This window comes from Microcebus murinus, chromosome 2 (assembly GCF_040939455.1).
Source record: "Microcebus murinus isolate Inina chromosome 2, M.murinus_Inina_mat1.0, whole genome shotgun sequence".
Taxonomy (NCBI): Eukaryota; Metazoa; Chordata; class Mammalia; order Primates; family Cheirogaleidae; genus Microcebus; species Microcebus murinus.
Window position 1 is genome coordinate 113,779,672 of NC_134105.1, and position 24,479 is coordinate 113,804,150.

The 24,479-nt window shown below is 37.1% G+C and overlaps 1 pseudogene; it reads right to left on the reverse strand.

The window, feature by feature from the left end:
* Window positions 1-8,564: 8,564 nt before the first annotated feature.
* On the reverse strand, window positions 8,565-9,172 carry LOC105860489 (ubiquitin-like protein NEDD8 pseudogene; annotated as a pseudogene).
* Between the last annotated feature and the right edge of the window lie 15,307 nt (window positions 9,173-24,479).

The window sequence follows — 24,479 nt, forward strand, 5'->3', positions numbered from 1 at the left end:
ATACGAGAGGTGGTATTTTTTGAAGGTATTAAAACTGTGCCCTGATTGGAAAGTAATTAAAAATCTAAGCTCAAATAAGGTTAAAAGTGACATGTTAAAAGAGGATAAAACAAGATATATTAGACATGAAGTAAGAGTTTAAGTTTAGGATAAGGAAGAATTTGACGCCCCTCCCCCAAAAAAGAAAGTCACTTGCCTTAAACAAAAAGGAGGAGTGCTACAGTGGGAATAATTTGTGCTGCGTTCAGCCCCTGGTTGGGCTCTCAAATTCTGGCCAATGTGCAGAATCAGTTTTCATTAAACTAAGTACCTAGACTGTTAGGGAAATAAATATTAGATAGATACTGAGAATTTTAAGATATATGAGAAATGAAAGACACAATGAAATAGGAAGCCAGTGCCAAAGAAAAATGATCACGTGTCCAGTGGAACATGAGGTGCCTCTACCTCATGACAACAGGAGTGGCCAGCCAGGCAGTAACACTCTGACCCAACAGCATCACATGTGGACGGGCAGCCCAGGGACAATGACCCAGTTGGAAAAGCACTGCTACCCTCTAGCAATGGCTTATTTTGAGCTCATTGTGTCTTTTAATCCTTTCAAGTGTCCTGCTAAAAATGCTAGTCTTAAAATGTGTAACAAATAATCCAAAAGTTGAAAACCGCTGACAAAGATCTGGACTCTGATGGTCTTGAGGTTTCCACCATTTACTAATTATGTAACTTTGAAGACCTTGAACACATTATTTAATATTTCTTTATCTACAAAATGAAGATAATAATACCTACTTCCAGAGCTCTTGTGAGGTATAAATGAGATGCCAAATGTAGGAAAAACAGTTGGTATCTCATTTTGACCTGATAAAATGTCTAGAACATAGCAAGTATCTTATAAATAGTACATATTGCTTTATTAGTGTTATAGATCTGTAGCACCTTGGTCATTTAATAAAAATGTTGATCTTTTAATTCCTTCCCAAAGGATCTGATTTAATAAATATAGGGTGAAGCCTAGACATTCACCATTTATTTATCTTAACTTCCCGAGTGATTCTATGCTCAACCAGGTTTCTATGTTCAACCAAAATAGATAAGCTTATAACTAATAAAGCTATATTTGTAGCTTGTGTTGTATTTCTGAAAATATCTTTGTATAGAGCATTTTATTTAAACCATATCATAATTCTGTAATGTTGGTATTCATATTCCCAGTTTATAGGTTAATAAAAGAATCAGTTGCTCAATTTTTCACAAGTGATAGCAACAAACACAGAACTGAGTAATTCTTCCAATAAGTAGTCTAGTACTTTTTCTACCCACAATGCTTCTAACTGCCTCATTTGGATGTTTGCTTTCTGTTGAAACATTAATAGATGGGTTATGCTGTCTTTAAGGTAAGGCACATAGTATGCCTATCAATCATTTATAAATGACAATAAATTTTATACTTGAAATATAACTGTGTGTGTAAATTGCGTACTTAGGATGCGATTTAAAAATTAGCTTCCAGTATTCACTTTAGAAGCTCTCAAAGAAAATGATGGTGTTGATTTTAGACACCCTACCTTCTCCATATTCCACAAAGCCTTCATATCCCTAGTTGAGAGATATTTTACCTTCTCTGTTCTTAATTAATTATAATAATCACATTACTGATCAAATAGACTCACTGGTTTTAATTAAAGAAATATTGGCAATGATTTTAAAGGGCTTATAAGACTTAATGTAAAGTTATTAAGGTTATAATGTCACAATTCATTATCATGAAATAGAAGGAAATACTTACATAAGCTACAATCTATTTTTTTTATATCATTTATAAAGCAAAACCTGAGTCAGTACCTTAGAGAACATGAATACAGGAATTTGGAGTGGACTCAATTCTTAGAACCTCTCCCATAATTAGATGTACCACAAGGCATTTCAGAAGTTTGTGCTTCTAAGGAAGCAAGCCAAGATGAGATGATGGGAACAAGACAGCTCGAGAGGATTTTCCATTGACTTCACCACCCTTATTAAGCATTTTCATTCATTGTGTGTCTTCAAACATTGGACTTCTAAACCATTATTTCACTATATGTCTGGTGCCAAGTGAGTACCCCACTCAGTTAAGTCTGAAGACAACCCTAGGTCAAGACTCTGCCTACTTCTTCCTTTTGTTTCTGTTTTAAACCAGTGAATACCTGGTTTATTTCGGGGAGCTCCTTAACTGTAGAGCGGGATATACAGTCCCCCAAATAAGTAATCTATGTCTTTTGTTTGTTTTGAGATCTTTCATTTTGGGAAATGGTCAGGGAGTAATGAAAAAAATACAGTCTCTAGGATTTAAGAAAGCAAGGATCTCATAGTCAAGGTCCTGATCCACAGGTCCTATGTTCATTTTTACAAAGTATTGGAAGGCCTAATGGGCTCCTGCTCCCCTAAGAAGGTTAGAGTTCATCAGGGTATACTGTCCTTATCTGAGTACACTTTAGCAATTTCATGTATTCATCATTTACCAATACTGATGGAATAAATAGTCACAAAATAGTTTTTATTACCTACTATGTGTTAGCATTTTCCTAGGCATTACAAGGAAGGAAAAACTGCTCTCCAATGCCTTGATCTTACTTCAGGTTCTTTTTTTTTATTTTTTATTTTATATTTCAGCATATTATGGGGGTACAAATGTTAAGGTTACATATATTGCCCATGTCCCCCCGACCCGCCCGATACCTGATAAATGTTATTCCTTTATGTCCACTTAAGTGTTGATCCATTAATACCAATTTGCTGGTGAGCACATGTGGTGCTTGTTTTTCCATTCTTGAGATACATCACTTAGTAGAATGGGTTCCAGCTCCATCCAGGAAATCATCTACTTTGGAGTTCCTAAGATTTTTCTATGTTCACTATAGACAAAACCCTTTAGCATTTTTGGATCTCATAGCCCTTAAAGAAAGTTGAATGTTTCAAGTACTCCCCCCAGAAAAGTGCACATTGGCATGTAACCTTTGCATACAATGTCAGGAGGTTCGTGGGCTTCCAAAGCCCAACCATAACACGTTGAAGAGCCATGTGTTTCAGTTTTAGGAGCACTGACAGACATTTCTACATATTACTTTCTGATTCCCAAAGAAGAGTTCAGAACCAAAGGAGATAGGACAAGGAACAGTCAAGAAAGTGTTGCAATAAGAAGAAGATGAGGCACAATTTTATATTTGAGCTTCTGCTTTTAAAAATGGCCCTGAGAGAGATTTGGCTACTGTCCTAGAAACACAAAGAACATTTCTGTCATCATAGAAAGTTGTACTAAACAGCACTGTTCCAGAGAATCCTGTGTTGAACATAAACTCCAAGTAGTGGACATCATTTGGAATTAACATAAACTTGTATTTCACAGAGATGAGAATCAGGAAGTGTTGCACATAAACTTGCGTGGTGGAAACTAGAAGACTCAACTCAGGGTTTAGGAAATGTTAAAACCAGATGGGAAAAGAGTTGATGGTAATTATTATAAGACTTGAAAATATGTGGCTAAAGGTTTTAAATGAAGATGAAATGATCGTAGTGTCCTTAGGGTTTCTCCACCACTTTAAAAATCCATACTTTTTAAAGAAATGTATGCCATGTGATTCTACCATGCATTCTATCCTACTCTATGATACCATCTCTTAACCTCTATAGTCCGGGCACTCAGCCTACCCACTGAAGATGTTCGCAACTGTATATAGTTTCCTTCACATCCTAGCTTTGGGACAACTCCAAAACCTAAGTGAATGATCTATAAAACACCTGAGCTCTATACTACTTGGCCTTTTCATGTACAGTGATGCTTTGTGTTTCATTTCACTTGCCAACTCTGATGGCCACTCTGTGAATTATCCATAGTTTCCTAGACTCCAGAATCATTAATTCAAGCATTTCCCTCCCTTAATAAAGCCAATTATCTTTCTAGCTTGCTTGCTTTAATACTCCTTTGTACAAATTTCCTCAACATCTTTGGGACTTCTAGTACATAAAATACTCTACATTCTCTTTCTGCTACTCTTACTCTATCTTCACTCTCTTTATTCATTCTAGAGTCTATGGTGTATCTTTCATAGTATCTTGCTAAAACACATCTTTGCTCTTCTTTTCTTTGCCACTTCAACCCAAACTTATGCCTTCTTCCTGCATGCACCAAGGCAAAAGCATTACTGGAGAAAGTTATAGATCCAGATAGATCAGTTCTATTATAAATTCAGGGTCATGAATATCAATTGTGTGTTTCCTCTTGATTACATCTTTTATCCATTAAGAATAAAGCCAAGTCATACGCAAAAGGAAGATTAGTTGGATGGATGCTTGGAAAAAAATACATAAGTTTTAATTAATCATTGCTGATAATGTTGCCAAATAATGTAGAGGAAATCTAATTAAATTTGAATTTCAGATAAATAATAAATAATTTTTAGTATAAATATATCCTAAGTATTGCATTGGACATACTTATATTTAATAAACACTATTCATTGTTTATCTGAAATTCAAATTTAAGTGGGTGTCTTGTGTTTTTATTTGCTAAATTTAGCAACTCTGGTTGCATTGAGTAGGAAATTGAGTGGACTATAGAAGCATAGCAAGGTTGCCTTAAAGTAATGAAGACCTGTACTGTTTTATCACCTGCAACTGCACTCTTTACCACCTGCAATAAAGTAATAAAGATGTCTACACAGGATATAAAAGAGTCACCATGGCATAGGGCAGGTGTGACAATTCAAAACTAGGATAACCTGTTTGTCCTGATATTAATGTACTAGAGTACAAATTCCATTAGGATTAAGGTACTGACAAAAGCCACAGAAAGTACTTTTAAGTGATACAGAAATTTTAAGACTAAACTCTTCTCAGGTTACTGTATCATGATGGAAATACAAGACACTTTTTCACCAGAAAAGCAAAGCAGCTTTCCAGAAGAACGCAGATAAAAGAAACTTTTATGGAGGGCCTATGGGTCTCTAGTAACAAAAATAGGTATATGTATAGTTAGTTCTTTTCTGTGGCTCAGAGGTTACTTTTTGGGATATTTTCTGATTCTGTACGATGTAAAATCTCAAAAAGAAGAAAAGAGTTACACACTGTTAGACTTTCCCCCTGAATTGGCTTCTCTCTGAGTTGATGCAAGACTGGCCTGAGGGTGAGAAAACAACAGAAATCAATGCTGTGGTTGAAAGTCCTGCTTTAAACTCTCCTTATTCTTCTCTCCTCTCATATTCCATCATCCTTCAAGTGTGTATTCCTGGGCTCCGCCATGCATGGTGTGATTGGGCCGGAGAGGAGAAGGACTTTATTTTCAAAGGGAGGATAAAAACATATACAATTGAGAGCAATGTTGGATTAAGAAAACATTTAGGCAGCACTGTATATTTCCTTAAGAGAGAACTAGACCAGTTCTGATCATTTTCTGATAGTTCCAGAGTATCTGTTGAAAATACAATGGCATGGATCTTGATTAAGAGGAGTTAGAACCACTGAATGACTCATAGAAAGCAATGCATTTACTTAAGAGAACCCGTAAGACCCCTACCTTGCACAGATAACTTGCAGGAAGTGTGAACCTCATCCATAGCCCAAAGAGAAACCTCCACCTCTTTTCTGGTCAGAAGTCTTTCACCTCAAACCACCAGGTAAGTCTCTACAGTCTCAGTTGTCCCAAAGCAATTTACAGACTTACAGTTGACTTACAGACATCAGAGAGAGCTATCAATGCATGGATTCAATGGAGGGACCTTAGGAAGGTCCCTCTGCCCTCCTTCAATCCCAAATGGCCCCTTTACCACATTCACCTTTAAACAGGTTTAATCATCTAGTGGTAGACCCTTGTTAACATGCATTTTCTCTTAAGACAGCAGGCTACACATGCATTGGTCTGATGTACCATGATCTTCATACATTCATCAAGAGAGGTAAGACACCTTTGTGTTGAAACTGTGGTTTCTGGGGCTAGACTGCCTGGGCTTAAACCCCAGCTCTGACATTATTAATAGCTATAGAAATGTGTGCCAAGTTTTTAACCTGTCATTGTTCCAGTTGTCTCATTTGTAAAATGGGGCTGCTAATAGTACCCATCTCCCATCTCATAGTTGTCTCTAGAATAACACCTGGTATGTAACAGATGCTCAGCAAAACCCAGCTATGATAATTATCAAATTACTTTCCATGATAGGAGTTTTGGTAAGGGGCTAGGTGAAAAGAGTATGAGGTTGAAGGATCACCAAGGATGCTGAATTAGGTGCTGAGGGCATCAAAACTAAACGTTGTCTACTCAATGGCACATAGTGAGCACTGAATTATCACCTGTGGGGAGGAGTTTGGACTTGCTTATTAAAGTAGCCAACATTCATAAAAAAATGATAACAAATGGGTTGAAGATTGTTGGCAAAATTTTTGTGTTGGAGTAATCCTAGTTTATACTTCCAGCTTGAGGGTGAGTGGAAATAGCACCAAAAGTGCTAAGGGAAGGAGTAAAAGGAGCATATCTGTAGGTCTCAGAGGTACTTATAAATCTCTATACCTCTGCTTATTTTGAGTTAAGGTCTCCAGGAATTTCTTACCACTCAGGGATAAACCTGATTGCCAAAATAAAGTTCAGACCATCTTTAAAATATTAAAACTCTACTCAGTAAAGTAATTCTTTCCTCATTTAAAAAACCTGTATATTTAATATTTCCAGTGTCACCAAGTTGATGTCTCAGCTCTTTGTTTTTAAATAATTCAATCTTTGAGGAAGAATTTTCTCCTAAAATTTTATTTTTCCATTATAAAAATAATCATTAAAGAAGAATTTCCTATGAAAATTTTATTTTTCCATGACAATAATGTAACAACATTATAAAATTTTGTGGCATAAAAGAGAAACATCGCACATAATATCACTCTAACTCATAATTAATAGCACTTTGGTGTTTTTACCTCAGTCTTTTTTTCTTTTGCATTTTTAACCTAACCACATGTAAGATAGGAGATTATTGTGTTCTGCTTTTTTCTCAATATCATTATCAAAGCTTTTTTTCCCCTACATGATTACATAACCCACTTAACCATTAAATGACAACATTATTGTGATGGTTAATTTTGTGTTTCAACTTGGCTAAACTATGGTGTCCAGTTGCTTAGTCAATCACTAATCTAGATGTTGTGAAATTTTTTAAGTAAGTGATTTACAATCTGTTGACTGTAAGTTAAGCACATTACCCTCCATAATGTGCATTGGTCTGATCCGATCAGGTGAAGGCTTTAAAAGACAGAAGTTTACCAAAGCATTTTGTCTCAAGACTACAGCATAGAAATCTTGTCCCAGTTTCCAGACTGTTGGCCTGACCTGTGGATTATGGATTCAAGACAGAAACATTAACACTTACCTGAATTTTCAGCCTGCCCGCCTGCCCTATGGATTTTAGAGTTGCCAGCCTCTACAATTGCATGAGCCAATTCCCTAAAATAAACTTTTCCCTTTCACATATGTGTGTGTGTATACACCTACGTATATCTTACTGGTTCTATCATCTGGAGAACACTGACTGATAGAATTATAATCTATCAAGTTCTTAAAGTTATTTAACTGCTATACATTATTGAGTATTTTAGCTTTTTCCAAATGATAGTACTATAAATAATACATCAATATATTTATGCACTTGTTCATATTTTGTTATTACTCTATCTTGAAATAGATATTTAGAAGTTGAGTTATGAATGTTAAAAGTATTCCTACTTTTTTTTGTTGGCATATATGTTCACTTCTGCCAACAATATAATGTTCATTCCATGGGTTATTATCTTTTAAAAAGTGTGGGCCACGTCAATAAGCAAATCCAAACCCCTTACCATGGGTTACACATTTCAGTGTTTACTTGGTCTATAGGGAGCTACAAAAGAAAACATAAAATTAAAAAGAAAGAAGATATGAGAGTACAGCACTCCAGACAGAAGGAACAGAAAGTACAAAGGAACGGTCTCTAAATAAAAACAGGTTTGACTTGATGAAAGGCAGCCAGTGTGGCTGATGAACAATGGAGGGAGTGGCAGGAGATTAGCCTGGGTAGAAAGATTCTGGTAAGGCGTGTGGGTATGGGAAGCTATTGGAGGGTTTTAAGTCTGGGGTGTTGGCATGATCAGATTCATATTTTTAAAGATGGCTCTGGCTTCTGATTGAATAAACAAAAATAGAAGTAGGGTGGTCAGTTAGGAGGCTATTTCAGTAGCCAAGTGGGAGATGATAATGCTTGGACTAGAGAGGAAGAAGTGGGGATGGCAAGAAGCACTTGGGTTGGGAAAAAAGTTGAAGATAGAACTTAGAGAACTGCCTGTTGAACTGTATGGAAGAGACAGTAAAGGAAGGAGCTGGGGTATAGTCTGCAGATAGGTAGTGCCTACCAACCACTGGGGGCTCAAACAAGAGAAGACGGACGCTCCCTCACCAGTCCTATGGACACACATGCTTGAGATAATGCCTAGTCTACTTTTTCTTGAACCAAACACATACTTATCAATCAGGCGCTGGTAAAGTCTCAAACAGTTCTTTTTTTTTTTTTTTTCCAGGAGGCCAGGAAATATTTTATTGACAACCAGGGACATAGCCATAAGAGAGGGAAACACACAGGACTGCAAACTAAAACCCAACAGCCAGCAAGGGCCCTCTGGGCCAGGAATACTGCATCCTGGGGTCCTCACAGTCTCCCACCAGTAGATACACATGACTAGGCATCCAGGAGAGGGGGCAGTGGCTCTGTTGTCCCAGAGAGTGAGAAGATATATGATGCCTCATTATGAGAGACAGGGTAGGGAGGTAAAACGGAGGGAGGGTCTATCACTGCCTTAGCCCACCTCCTCCTCTCAGAGCCAACACCAGGTGGAGGACTGAACCACCTAGGATCTTGTAGTCAGCTGCTGTCTTCTCATCATTCATCCGTTTGCCACTGTAGATGAGCCGCTATTGTTGTGGGGGGATTCCTTCTTTCTCCTCCACACGCTCCTTGATTCGCTCCACCTTGTCTGTGGGTTCAATGTCAATCTCAATCTCCTTTCCAGTCAGCGTCTTCACTTTAATTAGCATCTTCTTTCCAGTTTGGGGCTGCACGCGGATAAATTGCTGCTCCTGCGGCTGCGGTCGCTGCTGCCGCTCTCCAGCGCTCCGCCTGTGAGAATCACTTCCTCAAACAGTTCTTTAATAAAGGGTTTACATGCCTGTTTCCAAGTTGTACAGAGTTGAGAGGTGGAAAAAAGGACATTGTGTTCACTATAGTGTCTTCTGCCCTACTCCTGAACACGAAGGACATTCACATCCGACCAGGGCGAACAGAAAGGGCCGCATCTCAGGGACACTGATTTATTTCCTTCCTCCTCATCCTTTCTTTTCATCCCTGCAGCCTTCTCTCTTTAACACTTTACCGAAACTCATGCTTTCCTCCAGGATCTGCTGCCTCTCCTAAGAAGAATCAGTTCTCAACCTCAACAAGCCCTTCCTTCTGTCTTAACAATTTAACAGTGTTAGGCACAGACTGAATGTCGGTGACTTCTCCCCTCTGTCCAATTAAATATTCTGCAAAAGAGACGTGGCAGTATCCGTGGGTAACTTTACAGAAAAATGAAGAGTGAGTTTGGACCTTTTGAATGGGACGAGAGAGTGAAGGTAGAAATGATGGTTCACGTGGAGTTTATGACGTGAAGGTAATTTTCTCCTAGAGATTTCAAAACACTTTCACAACCCACAGTGATAAATTTCCCGTCCACCAATTCCCATCCAGCCCTTACAAGAGGTATATATATATCCCCTCTATCAACATAATATTGAAACTTTGAAAATACTTAAGACCTTTGCTTTTCAATGCTAAGAAAGGCACATCCCTTCTTACCTTGAGCTACATTGCTGAGTGTTCTGTATTAACCAACAGTGAATGGTACCATTCACTGTTTCTTTCTTTTTTCTAGTTACATGTAATTAACAACTTTCTTCAAGGTGAGAGGAGTGGTGGGCAACAGAAATATTGCACAACTTTATATGTCTGACTTAGAAATGCTTGTCTCTAGACAGAGCACAAAATGCTGTCTGCGTGTTGTAAACAAGAGAAACACCATGAAGGTTATTTGGTGGCCCAAATCCATGGTTGCTAAAGTGAGCAAAAGTTTGCATGGCAGGCGCCTACAGTGAGAAGGAAACCGAACACCTTCTCTGCCTGTTCTTGGTGCAGGAGCTAGACCAAAGTGAAAGCCAGATGCTATGAACTGCAGCTTCACCAGCAGGTAGAAGAAATGAGGAAGAAAGAGAGCTGGGACTTTCCAGTTTTAGTTCTCTTCCCACTCCAAGCCAAGAAGAGGATCACTGAAGTGATCATACATATGTTTAAAAACATACTTTTTTCTTCCCATTGACTGAGCCCTCTAAACAATTCAGACATTTACCCTAAGAAATATTAGGTATAAGACACTTCAACTCCCACTTATTTATAATTCAATACTTGGTGTGGCAGAAATTGCTAGTTGTTAACCAAAATCCACTTGTTGGCTCATTCCCAAATTTTAAGTGATTACCTAACCAAAGATTTTATTTCCCAGCCTCCCTTGTAGCCAGGCATGGCCAATAAGATTAAGTTTCAGCCAATGGAATGTCAGTGGACATAATGGATATTACTTTCTGGTTGTACCCTCAAAGAGAATGAGCAAGTTGGCCTCATTCTTCCCTTCTCATCATCTGGGACACAAATGAAATGATGAGAACCATAGAAGACAACATTGACCAAAAGATGAAATCCATGTGTTAAGGATGGTAAAGTTGTCCTGCTAACTAACACTGGACACTCAACTCTGGACTTTTGTATGAGAGAATTAAAATTCAATCTTATTTCAGCCACTGTATTTGCAATTCTCTTTATAAAAGCAGGTTGGTTATAGTCTAACTAACACATAACATAGTGCTGGACATGGGGAATTTCTATTGCAAAAACCTAAAATGGCTACGTAATTAGTCAGGGGCAGTGAAAACTTGGGTGTTATGGCTGGAAAGGTACATAGGTATTGTGACACTTACTACACCAGAGCAAAATATTTTTTAAAAGTGTCACCTGTGAAACCTTGGCAGAATGATCATGTTCTCACTGATCACTTTTCCTTTAGCTCTAGGAAAAATGATTAGAAAATATCAGAGTTTGTCGGCTACTTCTCGTCACTCTTATTATAACCAAGTCCAAGTTTGTACCGCTGGCTGTATGACAGCCAGTAAGTTGAGAGATAAGGTGTTGGGGCAAGGAAAGTGGCTTTTATTCAGGAAGCCATCAAAGCAAGAATGTGGCAGACTAATGTCCTAAAGAACCATCTTAAGTCACCATCAACCTTAGGCTCCTTTTTTATGTTAAGGGAAGGGGGAAAAGGGGAAGGGTTGCAAGAGATGACCAATGAATGACAGCAGACATTTGGGTTTCAGCGATGGTCCAAGGAGGTTGTGAAACTTCTTTGTTCTTGGTCAGTCAACTTTGGAGGACATAGGTCAGCTCACAAAGTGCCTATAAAGCTTTAGCACGGCATTGTCATTAAATACGTGTGCATACTTTCCTTATCTCCTTGTGAGTTAATTTTGGGAAAGGGATGGTTATCATCTTTCGTCTAGAGAGCTACATACTGAATTCTTCATATAATTAGCTAGTCCACTTGAGGAGTTAAGCAGAAGCTTTTAACCTAAAAGATACCACCACAGGGGTCAGAAGCAAAATGGAGCTGGTCAGGTTACACCTCCCTTCCACTGTCACATTATCAAAGTTCTTCAAGAAAGAACTCAGGCAAGAGTCAGACATTCTTCTGGCAAAGAGAGAAAGGGGTACAGCCCTGTTGAGGGAGATTCTCTCCTCCTGAGGCCATAAATTAAAATATACTAACATTGTTACAGTAGATATGAACAAGGAAGAAGGAAACTTCTCCCTAGGAGAAGAAAAGACCCATTCATTTCCCAGCATCACACAGGTGCAAAGTGACCTTTCCTCCGTTATTGCACAATTGCGATAAGTTAACATTGTGGTTTTGACCCCCCTTGTGGGAAAAACAGGGGAACTATGAGTAAGAACAGAATGAACACTGACCGCCCAGCCTTCTTTGACTTCAACAAATAAAAACAGCAACTGCTGGGGGTTCGGGGCAGCTGCTTTTTTCGAGCCTGCCTGCTCCATTTCTTGGGAGTCTACTTTCCCTTCTGCACAAGGCTTTCCTAAGCTGGTCTGCTTTCATTCAATAAACTTGCCACTACTGCTCGGTTGTGTGCGTATCCTGAAATTCCTTTCTATAACATTAACAAGAACCTTTACACGGGTGACAAGATGGCGGATTTTGTTGGACACACTATCCTAGACTTTGGCCTAGGCAAAGAATTTATGAAGAAGACCCCTAAGGCAATCACAGCAGCAACAAAAATAAATAAATGGGACCTGATCAAACTAAAAAGCTTCTGCACAGCCAAAGAAACAGTCATGATAGCAAACAGACAACCCATGGAATGGGAGAAAATTTTTGCATCCTACACATCTGATAAGAGGCTGATAATTAGAACTCAGGAAAATCAGCAAGAAAAAAATCAAACAACCAAATCAAAAAGTGAGCAAAGGACATGAACAGAAACTTTTCAAAAGAACACAGAATAATGGCCAATAAACATGTAAAAAAATGCTCAACATCTCTAATCATCATGGAAATGCAAATCAAAACCACAATGAGATATCACTTATATCAAAAAGTCTCAAAACAATCAATGTTGACGTGGATGCAGAGAGATAGGAACACTCCTACATTGCTGGTGGGACTGCAAACTAGTTCAACCTCTGTGGAAAGCAATATGGAGGTACCTTAAAGTGATACAAGTAGATCTACCATTTGATCCAGCAATTCCACTACTGGGCATCTACCCAAAAGAACAAAGGACAATCTACAAAAAAGACACCTGCACCGAATGTTTATAGCAGCACAATTCACAATTGCAAAGATGTGGAAACAACCCAAGTGCCCATCAGTACATGAGTGGATTAATAAAATGTGGTATATGTATACCATGGAGTACTATTCAGCTCTAAGAAACAATGGTGATATAGCACATCTTGTATTTTCCTGGATAGAGCTAGAACCCATACTACTAAGTGAAGTATCCCAAGAATGGAAAGACAAGCACCACATATACTCATCAGAAAATTGGTATTAACTGATCAGTACCTAAGTGGACACATAGGAATTACATTTACTTTGTATTGGGCAAGTGGGAGAGGGGAGGAGGGGATGGGTATATACCTACATAATGAGTGAGATGTGCACCATCTGGGGGATGGTCACACTTGAAGCTCATATTTGTGGGGGCATTATATGCAACCTTAAAATTTGTACCCCCATAATATGCTGAAATTTAAAAAAAAAAAAAAAAAGATGGCGGATTTTAAATTGCTTCTTCCCTACCACAATAAGAAAAGCCTGTACATTTCTCAAGTGCTGCCCTCTATCTTCTCTGGGAGACAAAGGAAATCAGCCCAGAGGCACTTATCAGATTAAAGATGTTTTCTTCCCACCCAAGCTTAGTTGTCTCAGATGGCTTCTGGATAGCCACCCTTGAACTGAGGAAGGGATGGGCTACACATGGAGACCAGTGAATAAGAGATCAGGCTTAAGGATGTGTTTAGGAATTATTGCATAAAACAGCATGAGCATTCCAATGAACTGAGCAGACAGGTTGTTTTCATACACAGAGAAAGCTGAGGAAAGCAGAAACAGAGAACAAAGAGGAGATTGGTTGTTTCAAAGATACTTTCCTTGTAAAGATCAAAAGAGAGAGGAACTCCCTCATCATGCCAGCTAAAACTGGCTTGTTTGGAGATTTGGCTAATATCTGTCACTCTCCTGATTTCTCAGAAGGACAGACAGACAATTTAGTTTGGACTACGTGACCTGGAACTGCAGCATGAGTGACTCCATGATGATTTAACCAGTTGGGCCACGTGCAAGACCTCAATCCAGATCAGTAATCTTCTATAAATTTTATTTAACAGACATATGGACATTGTGTGTTGGGGGGGCAGGGAGGCAAGCAGGTAACTTATAATAAAAGGTAATTTATCTGGTGAAGCCATATCCAGACTGGACTAAAAAGACTGTGCCTTCAGTAGGTAGCCAGAATTTTGAGTTGAATACAGTAACTTGATAGAACTTTGGTTTACTTCTCTTAAGGGAAGAAACATGTAAATATTTGGGTTGTGTGTTAATTTGGGTCCTTCAAAGAACAGATATCAAGATAAGATTAGACATGCAAGGTTTTTATTGGGAGAATATCTGGGAAGGATAAGAGCATCTAACAGTAGGAAAGAGAAGGTTTCAGACCAAATGCAGCTCTGAAAGCTGTGAAAGAAGGAGGGAGGAGAAGAAGGTTTGAGCAGGAACAGTCTCAGACTGGATATAACTTCTACGGAAGTTTTAGCCAGGCCAATGGAGAGCTCTCAATTCAAAGTCACCCACCAGAGAAGTCCTGCAACCCGCAGAAGTGAACTCACACTAATATCCCTACTGTGGTAAGTCAGTGGCTTTCGCGTGAGCACAGTAGATCCAGAAGGATGGGTAGTTGGGATTGTCAGTCAATTGATCTCCTCACAGTAGAATATCTAAATGGGGAAGTTTGTGGTTGCCACAGGTGGCCACAGAGGTTGACTATGTCAGAGAGCCATTTTTCAACTAATATGAAATTTCCTTCTACAGTAGAAATTCTGATTTGTAGCCAGGCATAGGACTGACTCAAGGCTGCAAGTTCTAATCTCTCTTACAGTTAGATGTGGACCTATAACCAATTCTGGCTAGTGATTTTTGAGCACAATGGGTAGGTACCAATTCTATGATGTGTATTTGCCCCTTACCTACTTTTTAGTGGCTGTTATAATGATGGCAACTGAAACAAACCCCCGGGGACCAGATATGAAGCCCTTGTATTAGGGGGGGCCTATCTTTTCTAAATTGCCTATTTATAAGCTATCAAGTGAAAGGTAAACAAACTTATGTCTTGTTAAATCAACCCAGCCTATATGCTAGCTCACTGGGCAAGCATATACCTCCAGTCTTAAGGGATGGATAAATTCAGGAAAATTATCAGATTTATGAAAAGTTACTGAAAACTTAAAAAAGAGAACCATCCTGAAAGTCATAACAAAAAATTATACCTTTTGCTGATTATTGTAGTTGCCCAATAAATGAAAATATACATGGTTGACAAAGTAGAATTAAAAACTTTTTAAAAATGGAAAATAGTATGATATCTATGAATCTAGAGCAAACAGTGATGAAAAGAAAAAGATACAAAAGTAAGAATATTTGCACCAATAAACTCATGGCTGCTTAATTTAAAACAGCAGTGAAGGCAGTGAACAACAGATCATATATAGAGAGAAAATCAATTAGTGAATTTGAATCCATATTTGAAAATTATTATGTAAATTTGAAGGACTAGATAGTGTTATTTTTAAGTCAAAATAGAAACTGTGAGAGAAAATAATAAAAAATCACTGATATCCCATATGCATATAATGAGAATCTCAGAAGAAGAGAAAAAAGAGAAGAAACAGAAATAATTACAAGCTAAGTAACAAAATATAATTTCTGAACTAAAGAAAAAAGGTGCTCGAGGAGTTGGGTGAGACTTCCAGAACGCCTATGTAAAAAGTTCAGTAAATCCTCTCCCCAGTGAAACAACCATTTAACTGATGAAAAATATAAAACACAACCATTTAAAGTCTCTGGAACTTGACTTAAGCTCATACAACAAATCTAATAAGCATTTATTTAAGATAATCTACCAAGATTCTGTTTTGTTTGAGCTCAAACCTGTTTCCACCCCACCCCCAGCTCCATGCTCTGGAAACTCTACTCTGGATGGGATAATGGAGATCCCTTTCCCTCAAGCTCCCAGTTGTGTGGCTGTGGTTTCATCTCAGGAGGGACAGGACACTTGTATCTCTCCCTTCTTCCCCACTGTCCCCAGCTGTCTGTCATGGCAGAGGTGAGAAAACTGGGGCTGCCCTCCTCTCCCTACCTCCCACCTGCAGGGTGGAGACTGTAATCCAGGTGCAGCAAGCAAAGAATACTACGACCCCTATCATCTCCTTCACAGCTTCTTCTCACAGGCCAGACTTCCATGCCAGGAGAACAAGCCAAGAAAATGGGGGTATCATCCCCCCACAACTTCAGCTTGTATGATGGTGGTATATTCTGGGAGACACAGGCCACTGCCTTACCTTTGTCCCCACCTCTACTGCAACCCCACAGAGGTTCTTCCCGGGAGAAGAGACGAGACAGGAGAACAGGCAGCTCCACAAAAATATTGAGTGAGCTAACCTTGTTGGGAATAGGCTATGGAGGAATTTATAGAGTAATTAAGAGAAGGCTAACAGCTCCATGAAACTAGTTGCAAAAAAATGAAATGGCACAACAGGCAGAAGTTTGACAGAGAGAAACAGAGAAAGAGACAGCTAAAAATGCCCCTGCTAAGATCACATGCATCTCTGGGGGGGCTATATGCATGCACTAGGCTGCACCTAGAAGTAACAGGGAGTGAGCAACTAGAGTAAGCACTTCAGAGCTCCTATCAGTTATTAATAAAACAGAATTTAAGATAAAAATGTTGCCTTAGACAAAGAGGGACATTTTATAATGATAAAGGGTTCTATTTATCAGGAAGATATGACAATTATAAACATATATGTACCTAATAGCAGAGCCTCAAAATACATTAAGCAAAAATTGATAGAATTGAAAGAAGAAATAGAAAATTTAACAAAAATAGTTGGAGACATCAATACACCACTGTCAATAGTAAACAAAACAACTAGAGAGTAAATCAGCAAGGATGTGTAAGACTTCGACAGCTCTATTAATGAACTATACATAATTGACATCTATAGAACATGCTACTCAACAGGACAATACGTAATCTTCTCAAGCACAGAAGGAATATTCCCTGGTATAGATTATATGCTAGGCCATAAAATAAGTATAAACAAGTTTAAAATAATTAAAATCATATAAAATGTGTTCTCAGACCACAACAGAATTAAATTAGAAATCAACGACAAACATAAATTTGGGGAATTTACAAACACCTGGAAATTAAATAATATACTCCTAAATAACCAGTGGGTCAAAGAAGAAATTATAGGATCCAGGCCAATAAGAATGTATCTTCATATCTTGGATAGGGCCATAATTTCTTAGATATGACACCATCAGCACAAGCAATAAAAGAAAAAAATTTAAAAGTTGGACTTAAAAAAAATTTAAAATCTTTGCATGTTAATAGGTAATTGTGTTAGCTGTGTTCACTAAAAAAAAAAAAAAAGACAACATCAAGAAATTAAAAAGAAATCCACATAGAGGTGTATACTTATCAGGAATGTTTGCCTATGTGCGCCAAGGCACGTACAGAAAAATATTTACAACAATGCTATTCGTAGGAGCCATAAACTGGAAACAATTCAAACAGTAGAATGTGCAAGCATGTGGCATATTGATACATTGGAGCTGAACACTAGTAATGAGGAATTAACTATAGTTTCATACCTCTATACATAATTTTGAATGAAAGAAGCCACATATAAAATAAAGCATATTAATTAATTAATTGCATTTATTAAAAGTTCAATATAGATCAAACTAGGCTATAGTTGTAGAGATTAAGGTGTGGCCACTGTCAGAGAAAAAGGAGTGGGTAGTGGCTGAGAGGAGCTTCTACCATCTGGACATTTTATTCCTTGACCCTGGAAGGATGTTTGGTTTGTGATCATTCATTGTACTATAAATATATATTTTCAGCACTCTTTTGTATGGGCGTTACTTCAGTTAATACAAAACTTATTTTAAAGTATTAATATATATTAACCAAAACGAAGAACAAAAGAACAGTAAATTCATGATACGCTAATACTATCTATTAATAAACTAATTAATTTTCTAAACTACTTAGTAAATAGTGAAACAATTCAAATGTTCCCACTTACTTTTCTAAACACAGTTTCAAATAGCACTCAAATGGCATTGACAATTCTTTTGAGAGAGGATGATATGAAAGAATTGTAATTTGTTTTTTAAAATCTAGAATCTAGTGTAAAAATCTCTATAAAATTCCCACAAATACTAAGATATGGGAGGGGAAGGTGCAAAGAAGTGTAATTGTGCTAACAGACTCATCCTGCCTAATTGAAGAGATCAGTCAAGAATTACAGATGATTTTTTGATTTTTTTTTTTTTTTTTTTTTTTTTTTTTTTTTTGAGACAGAGTCTCACTTGTTGCCCAGGCTAGAGTGAGTGCCGTGGCGTCAGCCTAGCTCACAGCAACCTCAATCTCCTGGGCTCAGCGATCCTGCTTCCTCAGCCTCCCGAGTAGCTGGGACTACAGTCATGCGCCACCATGCCCGGCTAATTTTATATATATATTAGTTGGCCAATTAATTTCTTTCTATTTATAGTAGAGACGGGGTCTCGCTCTTGCTCAGGCTGGTTTCGAACTCCTGACCTCGAGCAATCCGCCCGCCTCAGCCTCCCAGAGTGCTAGGATTACAGGCGTGAGCCACCGTGCCCGGCTCTTTGATTTTTTTTATTTCAAAATATTAAGGGGATACAAATGTTTTAGGTTACATGGATTGCTTTTGTAATGCTTAAGTCCTGGCTATAGGTGTGCCCATCACCCAAATAGTGTTCATAGTACTCATTAGATAGGTTTTTTTCCTCCTCTCCTCCTCCTCTCTCCCCACTGATTGATTTCCACTGAAAAGCTATCTTCTTTTTCAGAATTTATGATATATGTATATAAAATTAATATGTTATACTTTGAAGACAGTCTCAATAAGTACCACTAAATTGAAATTATTCATGCAATATTTTTTGAAAATTATATAAGTACAATTAGAAATTAAGAACAAAAGAAAATCAAAAGAGAACAAAATATAATTTTTAAAAAGTTCTGGCAAGTAATTCAAGTCATGGAGAAAATCTTAACTATAACTACAGGGAATTTAAAAATACATCTTAAAAACCCTGACCTTGGGACTTGGCCAACTTACTAATTAGAGAAACACTTATAATGATGAAGAAGAATAAAGCATAATAAAATAAATATTACAAATAAAAACTCAAAAGTTAGAAAATAAATCCAATAGAAGGAAAGAATAAGAAGAAATAGAAATAAAAACATGAATTAATAAATCAATAAACCAAAAATTACAGGCTTGATGAGTAAATCTAAAAGCTGAGTCTTTAGGGAGCACAAAGTAAAATAAAATAAACAAGGCTCTACCTCGGTGCTAAAGCTCAAGCTCAGTGTGATCTGTGTGCTCAGATTGATTGTCATTTATCTACTGCAAGGGGTTTATACAAGAATGCAGACTGACTAAGTCACGAAACCCACTGTTGAGGTTGCCTAACTTTCTACTGCTGCAAGTCTCCCTTGAAGCAGTGCATGCATTCACACGCTGGTGCGAGCTGCTGGGGACTGGTTGAATTAACTCTGCTCTTAGTCTAAAATAAAATGTAGCTAATGTGCAATATACAAAATTAATAAAAAACAAAGGGACAGTTATAAATCAATAGAGATGTAAAAGTTATAAGATAATATTAGGCTAATATATAATGCTAGATTAAAATTTTTGAAAGTCATATAAATGAATAATCTTCAAAGAAAAATAATAAATTGGCATGCCAAAAAGTATAAAGCTTATAAAATAAATAGTTTAATAAATAAAAATTATCTCCAAGAAAAAAACCAGCCTTAGATGGTTGCCCAGAAAATTTGATGTTAGCCTTCAATATACAGATAATTATCACACTGTGTAAACTATCCAAAGTATAAAGTAAATAAGGAAACTTCTTTATAGCACTTATAGTAAAGACAGCATAACTTCAACAAAGCACACAAGAAAACCCTAAGCAGATGCCCAATCTTAGTTTTAACAATCTAAGTTATAATTCTAAATGCAGAAACTCTAAACGAAGTTCTAAGAAATAGAATCCAACCTTTTCTTTTTAATACGAATAGATTATGACCAAGAAAGCTTTAAGGTAGATATACAAATACAGTTCAAGTAGGAAATCTACTAATATAATCCATCACAGCAATAGATGAAATGAGGAAACTATATTATTATCTGAATAGATTCCAAGAATGCACTCAATGAAATCAGTATTCTTTTTTTTTTTCCTTTTTTTTTCTTTTTTTTATTTTGGCATATTATGGGGGTACAGATTTTAAGGTTTCAATAAATGCCCATTTCCCCCCCTCCCCCCAAAAGTCTGAGTCTCCATCATGACCATCCCCTAGATGGTGCACATCTCACTCATTATGTATGTATATACCCGCCCCCCTCCCACCTGCCCAATACCCTATTACTGTAGTACCTATGTGTCCACTTAGGTGCTACTCAGTTAGTATTCTTTTCTGATTAAAACACACATGCACACAAACAAAGGTATCTAGGAAGAGAAGAATATCTCCTCAATATGATTTAAAATATGTTCCTCAGACCAAAAACCAACATCATATGCAAGAGTGGCATACAACAGACCATGCTCATTCACCACTTTTGTTGGAAATTGTTCAAAAAATTTGAGACAAGTCAGTCAATAAGAGGAAAAATATAGGAAAAACTATAAGAAAGGGAGAAACTAAATTATGTTATCATTTCGATTCTTTGATTCTTAGACTGATATGAGAATCCATGAAATATTTAGAATTAATGAGAGTTTAGCAAATGACTTAAATTACATGTGTGTATGAACTATTAAAAGTATAATATATATAGTTTTCTATTAATATGTGATATGTAAGTAAATAAAATATATGTCACTATTAAGTGTGTAATATGCCAACAGTAAGTTAGAAAATATAGTGGAAAAATTAAAATTGCCAACAATAAGATATGGAATTAAAAAATAACAATAAAAATTGTGAGCCAATATGAAGAAAATTTTACCATAGGATATTAAAAAAAATGAATAAATGGAAAACTTCTATGTCGTAAAGGTGTCAATTATCCCACCACTAATCTATAAATTTAATAAAATTGTATTTCTTGGAACTGTGAAAATGATTCCCAATTTCATCTATAAGAATAAACTTGATGGAAAAGTCAAGAAAATATTGAAAAAGAAGAATTATAATTAGAGGCTATACAGGGAAATATCAAAAAATCCTTAAAAGCTACAATAAATAGTGTGGTTTTGATATCTAATGTAAAGAAGTATTAGTGGAGGAGAAGATGAAGATCTACAAGAGAGTCACACACGTAATAATTGAGAATACTGTAAGGCAGTATTTAGGGAAAGCCGGCTTGTTTAATAAAACAGGCAGACACACATGGTGACCTGCTGTAAAAAGGGACCATGATAGAGTATTTCCCAACACCACTTGGAAAAATCAAAATCTGAAAATATCAAAGAGTTAAATAAAAACATAAAGCCATAAGAAGAAGAACTAATATAGATGAATAATTTTATAATCTTGAGATAGAGAAGACCATGAGTACATCACAGTAGTAACTATAAAGTAAATTATATTTTAACTTCATAAAAATGGAAGAAAAATCTATGTAATTTCTAAAAGGTAATGACAAAATGGGAGAAAATTTTTGAAAAATATATGAGAGGAAATACGGTTTCTATTTATAATAAGAAAAGAATTCTTTAGATAAAAATAAAAATGCAGATATAATATTTATCAAATTCACCAAAGAAGAAATACAAATGGATTAAAAATATATAAAAAGAGTTTAGACTCACTGGTATTCCAAGAATCACAGATTAATGAGAAAATAGAATATTTCCTAATATAAACTAATATTTGCTAGTGTAATTAGCGAAAAATGAAAAAAAGAGTATCTTTAAACATTCTTTATTATAATAAAAATTTATTTACTTTTTTATTATAGCATATTATGGGGGTACAAGTGTTAAGGTTATGTATATTGCCCATGCCCCCCCTGCCCCTCGAGTCAGAGCCTCAAGTGTGACCATCCCCCAATCGTTGTACATCTCACTCATTGTGTTTGTATATACCCATCCCCTTCTCCCCCCTCCCACCTGGCTGACACCGGATAAATGTTATTCCTATATGTCCACTGAGGTGTTGATCCGTTAATGCCAATTTGCTGGTGAGTACATGTGGTGCTAATTTTTCCATTCTTGAGATATTTCACTTAGTAGAATGGGTTCCAGCGCTATCCAGGAAACTACAAGAGGTGCTATATCACCATTGTTTTTTAAAGCTGAGTAGTACTCCATAGTATACATATACCACATTTTATTAATCCACTCATGTACTGATGGGCACTTGGGTTGTTCCCACAACTTCACAATTGTGAATTGTGCTGCTATAAACATTCAAGTGCAGGTGTATTTTTCATAAAGGGACTTTTGATCTTTTGGGTAGATGCCCAGTAGTGGAATTGCTGGATCAAATGGTAGATCTACTTGTATCACTTTAAGGTATCTCCATATTGCTTTCCACAGAGGCTGAACTAGTTTGCAGTCCCACCAGCAGTATAGGAGTGTCCCTCTCTCTCTGCATCCACGCCAACATTTATTGTTTGGGGACTTTTTGATAAAGGCCATTCTCACTGGAGTTAAGTAATATCTATCTCATTGTGGTTTTGATTTGCATTTCCCTGGAGATTAGAGATGTTGAGCATTTTTTCATATGTTTATTGGCCATTATTCTTTTGAGAAGTTTCTGTTCATGTCCTTCGCCCATTTTTGATAGGGTTGTTTGATTTTTTTCTTGCTGATTTTCCTGAGTTCTAAATAGATTCTAGTTATCAGCCCTTTATCAGATGTGTAGCTTTTGAAAATTTTCTCCCATTCTGTGGGTTGTCTGCTCCCTTGACAGTTTCTTTTAATTTTTATTTTTTTACCCCAAATGTATTCTTTAATAATTTTGCCGTTTAAGTTTGAAAAAAGATTTCAAATATCTTTCCATGAAGATCTATTTTTAGAATGAGTATATACTATTCCATCATGTGAATATACCATAATTTATTTAAATATTTATATGGTTTTCGGAATTTTTCAATTGCAAATAATGCTGCAATAAATGTCCATGTTTACATCTTTGCAAATTTGTAGGCTTTTATCTACAGGAAAAATTGATGGAAGGGGAGTTTGTAGGTCAAACAGTGTGTACCTTAGAAATGTGAGAGATCATGCCAAATTGCACTTCTAAAATGCAACACCAGTTTATATTCCCAAGAACAGTATATCAATGTGATGGCTGCTTTTCAGGAAGGGTTCTTACATCTTTATTCATACATGCATATATCCAATCAATCAACATTAATTGCATTGCCTTTCATGTGTCAAGTGCTCTGAGGATAACGTGGTGAAGGGAACAGATATGGACCTTGCCCCCATGGAGGAAACGGTGAGTGGAGAGATACCTGTGCACCATTTTGTTTACTTTGATATATTGACTTACTCTTTCTAAGGATGGTGTATTGAAGATCTGAAAAATTGTTCTTCAAATGCCTTCCATCTCAGCCATTGCTTTTGTAGTATTTACCATAAAGAAACAGTCAGAGGCCGGGCGCTGTGGCTCACGCCTGTAATCCTAGCTCTTGGGAGGCCGAGGCGGGCGGATTGCTCAAGGTCAGGAGTTCAAAACCAGCCTGAGCAAGAGCGAGACCCCGTCTCTACTATAAATAGAAATTAGTTGGCCAACTGATATATATATAAAAAATTAGCCGGGCATGGTGGCGCATGCCTGTAGTCCCAGCTACTCGGGAGGCTGAGGCAGGAGGATCGCTTGAGCCCAGGAGTTTGAGGTTGCTGTGAGCTAGGCTGACGCCACGGCACTCACTCTAGCCTGGACAACAAAGTGAGACTCTGTCCCAAAAAAAATAAAATAAAATAAAGAAACAGTCAGAAATATACAAAAACTTGTATAAGGATTTTTTGCTCACCCTCTCTCATTTCCTCGTCTAGCATTGATGACAAAATTTTATAAATTGAAATGCGTGTATATTTACTATTTATCATCCTAGAAGCTAAAATGTTTTCCCATACTTTCCAAGTTTCACTATAGCTCAATTCCTATCACTATCTTAATGAAGTTCCTTTTGGGCTTCTTTATACCTGGGATTTAATTAGACTTTGTGAGACCAAAACAATTACTATGCTTAGAAAAATTTGACAGCATGCCAGTTTCTTTTCCTGAACCCCCAACTGAAAAGCCAAATGGCAAGGAAAAAGACTTGGGGAGGAGTTTTTGCAAATTAGCCATCACATAAAACTCCCCTTAGTGGGCTACTTCATCACAGGACGGAGCAAAGAAGAAACAAGTACTCTCCTTTGGGTGCTCAGCATTCTAGAGCCTGTTTCTTTACTTCAGTGCCTGGAGACTTCTAGAGCATATTTGATTTTTTTTTTTCCTACTGATTCAGGTTAGTTTTGTGAGCTTTATCTCCTCAAAGGTTCTGGGG